At 41.8% G+C, this 7,414-nt stretch overlaps 1 long non-coding RNA gene across 1 annotated transcript; it reads left to right on the plus strand.

The window, feature by feature from the left end:
* Positions 1-235: 235 nt before the first annotated feature.
* LOC131919907 (uncharacterized) lies at positions 236-5,210 on the plus strand. The gene is made up of 3 exons (XR_009381459.1): positions 236-405; positions 2,027-2,074; positions 5,010-5,210. It is a non-coding gene; the product is annotated as an uncharacterized LOC131919907 (long non-coding RNA).
* Positions 5,211-7,414: the final 2,204 nt, after the last annotated feature.

Raw genomic sequence — 7,414 nt, forward strand, 5'->3', positions numbered from 1 at the left:
TTGACAATTGTTCTCTAATCTAAAAAATTCTAGGGATAAACAGATTTTTGTTTCTGTTCTGCACACATTTAACATTCATGTAGAATCTGCTTTTCCTTTCTTTCTTTATTTTCCTAAAAGGTATTGATTCCTCTCTTAAGCTCATAAGGTAACAAAGCAAGAAAAAAAAAAGAAAGAAAGAAACTGGCATCTCTGCTTTCATTTTGTGCATCCTTTTTATTTTAGGTCAGAATCCTGCTTGTCCCTTTACAGACCACATTCATCACTTGAGGTATGTCATCCTATCCAACCTGCCTCTTCCTGCTTCAGACTGAAGGCACAGAGATAACTCAGTCTCAAACCTTCAGCTACCTGGGATTTGAAGAATAGCCAAACCTGGATGGACAGACCAACCTTCAGAGAAGGGTAATTATCCATGATAGTGGGGCTGCATTGCGGAGCCGAAGCAGTCAACTTGCAGGATCCAGATTGTTCCATCAAGTGATGACAGCATTGACAATTTCTCAGACCATGTTGAAGAACCAGAACTGAAACACTCATCAACCAGACGCTGCACCATAACCAGGGAAACTTACTCGTACATCTCATTTATCCCCTTCCCAGTTCCTTCTCTCTTAAACCTAGAGCCTATGTCAGCTGCCCAAGATGAACTTGGAGTCACTGAACCTCCTTATTCGATCCTCTAATCTTGCATTGATTTCATCTCCTCTGTCTGCTGTTTAGCATTTCTTGTCTTTGTAATTGGCAAATTGGCACAAGTGACTGAGCTTAGTTTGTTGGTGCTGCCAAAGCCAAGGCTTTTGTCCTAAAACTTCGATTATATGAAGGAGAAAGTGGGGGAAAGGTAATTCCGATCTCTGAGGTACCTCCTTAGTTTAGTGGTCAGGATGTCAGTCTCATATTTCTGAGCTCTGCCATACATTTAATAGCTCCATCAGTATTTATTATCCACTCATTCTGTACAGGCACTCTATTAAGATGATAGGATAATAAAAGTCAGAGGGAAAAGTCAGATGAAAGGAAAATGTAGAAAGGTACCTCCAACCTAAGCAACTTGACATCTGCACATAGTCCTAAATTTCTGTACATATTCCATAAGGAAGATGCAGTTACATATATAAATAATTGCATATTAAGGACTTAACCCTCAAAAGCTTATGATAAAATTAGAAGCAAATTTAACAAAGCAAACAGTAATATTCTATTATAAAAACTTTAAAAACTATACTATCACATGGAAAGCCCCAAAGCATTTCATGGTTGTCAACTGGATTCTGCAGAAAATTAATTTCATGAGGCTAAATGTCAATGTGTCTAGAGTGATCAGAGGAAACTCAGTGGGGAGCCTAAGTCTTGAGCTTATAGAAAGTCTCAGAATCACATCCTCAGAGGAGGATGACAATTTCCAAACCTCCCAAGTCTTCCATGGGAACATTCTATTCTCTAGATAATGAGCTGTTGGGGAAGGGATGGCATTTTCCCTCATGTCTGGTAAGACATGCTGGAGTTTAAAATAGGAGTCTCCAAGATGGTCTGTGGGTGATGTGAACAGCAACGTAAGCAGCCTTGTTATTATTAGGAACAGATCGTTTTAGGTTAGTGGATATGACTATTCTCTAAAAATACAAAGTCTGAGTCACACTATGGGCCTCTAATTTCAAGTGGTTGCCCTTCACCAACATATAAAGTCTAGCAATTTTCTAATTATGCCAAGGACTGTCTCCTACTTACAGTTGACTTGTGACCCAAAAAAAGAAAGTTGTCTTTTTGTCTTTGTATAGGGCAAGTGTTTGTGTGATTCATTTCCAGGATAAGTTAAGGTAAATCAAGATCAAAACTATCTGTCTAGTGATATTAAATGGATCCCCTTCCACAAGGGCACAATTATGCGTTCTTCTCCTAATGCTGTCTAGGTGCTGAGAGACATATTGCTTTTCCAAAATAAAAGTTCCCTTTGCCAATCAGCTTTGCGAAGTCTGGAATTATACCATCATTGACTCATTTCTTTCATTTTCTCTCTCCCTAGGTTCTTTGATGTGTAAGCAAGTAATTCATGCTGAACAGCTAGTAAGAAGTAAGACCTGCATGTAATAGTTGATTTGGGGAGGGAAAGTAGAAGGTACCATGAAAGCAATATGCTACAGCCCAAGGGATCATCGATTCTCTTAGAATATACCTATTTGTGAAACATTTTAACAAGTTAGCCTAAGAGGGGAAAAATGCAGTGTCCAGCACAGCTCACAATCCTGAGTCTTACTATGCCCTCCCAAGGGGATGGATCATATCTCTTTCCCTGGAAAGGCAAAGAGGAGTGAAGGCTGGGACTTCTCTAGGAAATCCCCTTACTGGGAGCCTCCTTGGGCTTTCTGCAGCTAGCTCTTCCTGCTTTCCTTATTTGTGAAGAGAGTTGTACATACCTATGCCAAGTTCTCATTGAGTATGTATGTCTACATCCTCCAAAGATCAGGGAATCTGCCTTCATTATCCTTCATCATTCCACTGACTTGTAGCTAGCAGGGCAGCCATTCAGACTAACATCATCCCCACCGGTTAAATCCTGAGAAACACAACATGCCTTCACAGAGCTTAGGGAAAAGAGAGACATGAAAAAATAAAACAAAACAAACAAAAACCAGCAAATACTTGGAAATGGAAAAAGAAGAATATCAGGAAAAATTTTTTTTCTATCAAAGGAGATCATAGAAATTTGCATGCAAGCTGGGCGGTGGTAGTGCACGCCTTTAATCCCAGCACTCAGGAGGCAGAGCCAGGTGGATCTTTGTGAGTTCGAGGCCAGCCTGATCTATAGAGTGAGATCAAGGAAAGGCGCAAAGCTACACAGAGAAACCCTGTCTTGAAAAAAACAAAAAGAAGAAAAAGGAAAGGAAAAAGAAATTTTCATGCAAGTGTTCGGAAAGTCTTCAATGATACAATAATAATCTACTTCACACCATGAACAATGACTTCTGTGTGAACAATGATGGCAACCACTAACATCACAGCCAGGAGAACATGGGGCCTGAGAACTGAGTGTGACTTTCTGAAGATGGACCAGAGATTCAGTTACATGAAGGCAGCCAGAACACAGACAGAAATTAGTACAAGAGCTTCCAAGTAGCTAGAGAAGTACATCTTCAAATGGTCCAGGCTTCCCTTTATTCCTGGAAGTCTACAAGATTAATAGGTAGTCAGATCTCAAAAGCATCTGTTCAGGAGAAACAGCACAGAAAATCTGGCGAGGATTAGAGGGATAAGATAACGGAAACAAACAAGCAGGATGACTGAGTAGGATTAAAGAATCCATAAAGTGAATTCTAATTCAGAATGAGCAGCAAATTGAAGAAAGAATAAATGAAGAGATCAAAGCAAAAGATTTGTCCATGGAGTGAGATAACATGGTATGTAAAATAAAATAAAGTTATGTCTTTTAGATCAACTTGTTCTTACGAATTGTTTTTGAAGACAGTCTAGCTCTCATGGAAGGAACTCAAGGGACAAGGCAGAGACTCAATTGCTTCCAATGCTACACTCGAGTAACTTGATCCTGAACCCTACCAATAAGTTCAGATGAGGTTCTCATTGTTACTGTAGCCTCTGCCAGAATTCAACCAGGCTTCATCTCGGGCAGATCTGATGAGCATCTTTGGGATTCAAAGTGTGAACAGCCGCTAGACAGGAACTGACCTTTTTTACTGAGCCCCAAGCAGTGATAGAAGAGAGTGAATTGCATCAGCTGCCTTTCCAGAAATTGACAGATTGCTGCAGAGGCTTCTCACTGCACTGAACTGACCAGATGTCCTGAGATTATAACAACAGAGCTCATCACCAGGAGGAAAGTCAAAGATGGGTTGTTAGAAACATCGACAATTTGAGTGGATTAAAGCAAAGGGCCATCGGAGATTTTACTGCCTAGGTCCAGTTTGGTAGCTTGGTTTCCAAGTTAAGCTTTAGAAGACATGGTTAGAAAAGTAACTGATTATTCATAGAGGCACAAGGGTCACTAGGAATCATCCGCTTGGTACCCTGCGCTGAGTAATATTTATCGAAGTTCCTTTGACTTTCAATGTGTGTGTACATAAACTGTCTTCTACAGGGGTCCCCAGAGCCACCCTCTTCTTTTCCAAACTTGCTTCTGGTCAAGGACTTGGGTCTTCAAGTGTAGCCTCCTAACTTCAGATTGGGTTAATCTAGAGCAAGTGGACAGAGCAAAGAGACAGATGCTTTCGTTCCCTTCCTTCTCTGAGCTAATTGTGTGACTCCCATATCTGGTCCTGTCAGACACAGTATTTTTCAAGTTCCAGGCTCTTCATCTCCAACCTCTTTAAGGCTGAGTAAGCCCTGTAGTTTCTTCTTTTGGGTTGCTGAACATCTTTAGTGATTTTCCTAAATCCTGCCCACATATTTGTAAATAGTTCTTACCTACAGTTCTTCTTGTCTATTTTTAAAAGCTATCTCTTTCTTAGCCTACCTTGTAGATACAACCACCATAGACCCATTTTCCAGCCCTCTCCAGAGCCTTTCTTGCCTTCTGAGCAGAGCCTTGTCCAAGGAGTGACTGTCAAGGGCAAAAGGCCCAGCAAAAGGCATTCATGCCTTGTTGATGAACATCTTTCTTAGCTAAATAAAGTACTCATATCTTACTAATAAAAGCCACCGCTGTTCATAAAGCTCTCTTCCGGTAATTTCTGAAGTGCTTTTCTCACCTATAACCTAGTTATTACCCACCCACCTCACAGAGCTGAATGGAGTGACCGACAGTCCATGGTTACCAGTTGGGAAGTGGTAGAAACAAAATTTAAATCCCAGACCTCTGACTCCAAGTTCAGGGCCCTTTCTACCAAAATGTGTCTCTGGATTGCACTGTCATTACACAGCTCACAGTCACCACGGTGATGGGGCTCTAGGGAGTTGACAGTTGCTGTATTACATTGATTCTTGAGAAGAGCTATGTAGAAATCAAAGGACTTCTTGCTCTTCTGAAAATCTAAAGTTGTTTTTTTTTTTTTTAGTTTTCCTCGGCTAGATGACAAGGACAGAAGAGCAGATTTGTGAATGAAGGATAACATGAAGCAAGCAGGCAGGAACAGTAGTCATCACTGTTATTATTTTGACTGCTGATCATGGAGGCTCAAGAGATTAATTCTTAAAAACAACCCTATCAGGTGTTGATGGTTATTTCCATTATATGGATGGACATAGAGGTTGATAATATCGCAAGGAATTTAGAAAGTCAAAAATCCAAATTTGTCTTGTTTCAAAGCCTGGAGTGTTGGTCTTTGGACTTTGGCCTTCTCTACTGTGGAAAGGCACAAACTGATTTAGGAAAATATTTCTTATTTATTTTCTTTTTCTAGTACAGTCTTCAAACAATACCCAGACTATCACAGAAGGACTGTTTCCAAGTAACAAATGGTAGCTAGTCATGACTTCCTGTGTAAGCTGAGCCAGCTTCTCCCTCAGAACCCCTTGGAGAGTTTGGAAGGAGGGGCAAGTGCCACCTTTGGTTTTCTTGTCTGTAGCAAATTCTGGGCTCCTCACACTGAAAGATACCTGTTAGCACTCACAGTTGGGTTTCTGTGCATACTTGGCCTTTTCTGCTGATTAATAATTGAAAAGAGGTGGATGGTAAACCTCCTGCTAGTGATAATTACCTAATTCCTAAGGGGGAGGAGGAGCTACCTGGGGCTTTATAAATATTGAACAAGATCCTTTCATCTCTGTAAGGCTCTGAAGCCTTTGACCACATCTCAGGAAGCTGTTTTATGGTCCCCCTTTAACCTGGTGGCTATGACACCTGGAGTCACAGACTCCACCCATCAGTATAGCAGAGTAGGGCAAAGTGTTAGCCCAGAAATGCTTTCATGGTGTGGATGGTGCATGTGTGTGCCACCACTTCTAGGCCACTGTTCTTTTCCTTCCAGAGCAAAGAGCCTGCAATCAAGAGTGTATCAACTTCTCTCTTTTTAATTGTTTAGTCTTTGTTTTCACTGCTGGGGTCACATATTCCTGTTCGCAACAATGCTTGGACCTGGAGCTTGTGATAAACGAGTCAGAGCAGTTAACTCCTTAAGATAAATAATTTAGCTCAATAAATAAGTGAAAGTCTACAGTGTCTTCAGCAGCTCTGGCAGCTCATTCATCTCCTGTCTCCTCAGTGTGTCAAGTTGTACCATGCTGCTGGGACTTTCCCAGGCCTTTTCCTGTTCTGACACAACAAACAGCATTTTGTAAGAGAGAGTCATTTCAAGTGCTTCCTCCATGCCTTTGCAATCACTCAGAGGAGTCATTGAAACAAGCAGCCAATTTGCAGGATAGCCCGGAGTGCAGCAGGCAGGTGGGGAGGCCGGGCCAGCTCCAGTCCCTCCTCTGACACTGGGTGCAGGTGCCCTGGGAGAGGATGAGATAAGAGGCAAAAAACAGCTTGTAAGCGAGACAAATTGTAGGTCAAAGAATTTGTGGCTGGGTTGGTGTCCCAGGCTCTCCACTGGAAGTCTTGCCTGGTTACAGGAGATGGCCGGTTCAGGCTCCATATCCCTTATTGCTAGGAGTCTTAGCTAGGTCACCCTCATACATTCCTGGGAGTTTCTATTGCTCTAGGTTTTTAGCTCATCTTAGAGACGACCCCAGATTCCAGTTGTATCTTCCAGTACTCTCTCTCTCTCTATTCTCCCCTACCTGATCCCTCCTGTTCCCATCCCTATTACCCCTTCCAAGTCCCTCCCCCCATTCTCTGGCAATGTTCATTCTATTTCCCCTTTACAGTGAGCTTCATCCATCTCCCCCACTCCAGCCTTCCTTGTCACTTAGATTCTCTGGGTCTGTGGGTTGTAGTGTTGTCCTTCTTCACTTATGGCTAATATTTATTTATGAGTGAGAACATGCCATGTTTGTCTCTCTGGGTCTGGGGTACCTTATACAGGATGATCTTTTATAGTTCCATCCATTTGCCAGCAAATTTCCTAATGTCATTGTTTTTAACCGCTGAGTAATACTTTATTGTATAAATGTACCACATTTTCTTTATCCATTCTTCAGTTGACAGGCATCTAGGTTGTTTCCAGTTTCTGGCTATTATGAATAAAGCTGCTATGCATATAGGTGTGCAAGTGTCCTTGTGGTATGGTATAGTATCCTTTGGGTATATGCCCAGGAGTAGTATAGCTGGGTCTTGAGGTAGTTCAATTCCTAATTTTCTGAGAAACTGCCATTTTTTATTTCCAAAGTGGCTGTACAAGTTTGCAGTGGAGGAGTGTTCCCCTTGTTCCACATCCAAGATGGCACAGAAATTGTGGGAGTGACCAACTAATGACTGCTACAGTTGGAGATCCATACCACTGAGGGCCAGGACCCAGAAGCGAGATACCCCAGAGACCTAGGATAGAACCAAACGAGTGGCAAAAAAGGTCAATGAAAT

The sequence above is a fragment of the Peromyscus eremicus genome, chromosome 9 (assembly GCF_949786415.1).
Source record: "Peromyscus eremicus chromosome 9, PerEre_H2_v1, whole genome shotgun sequence".
NCBI classification, from domain to species: domain Eukaryota; kingdom Metazoa; phylum Chordata; class Mammalia; order Rodentia; family Cricetidae; genus Peromyscus; species Peromyscus eremicus.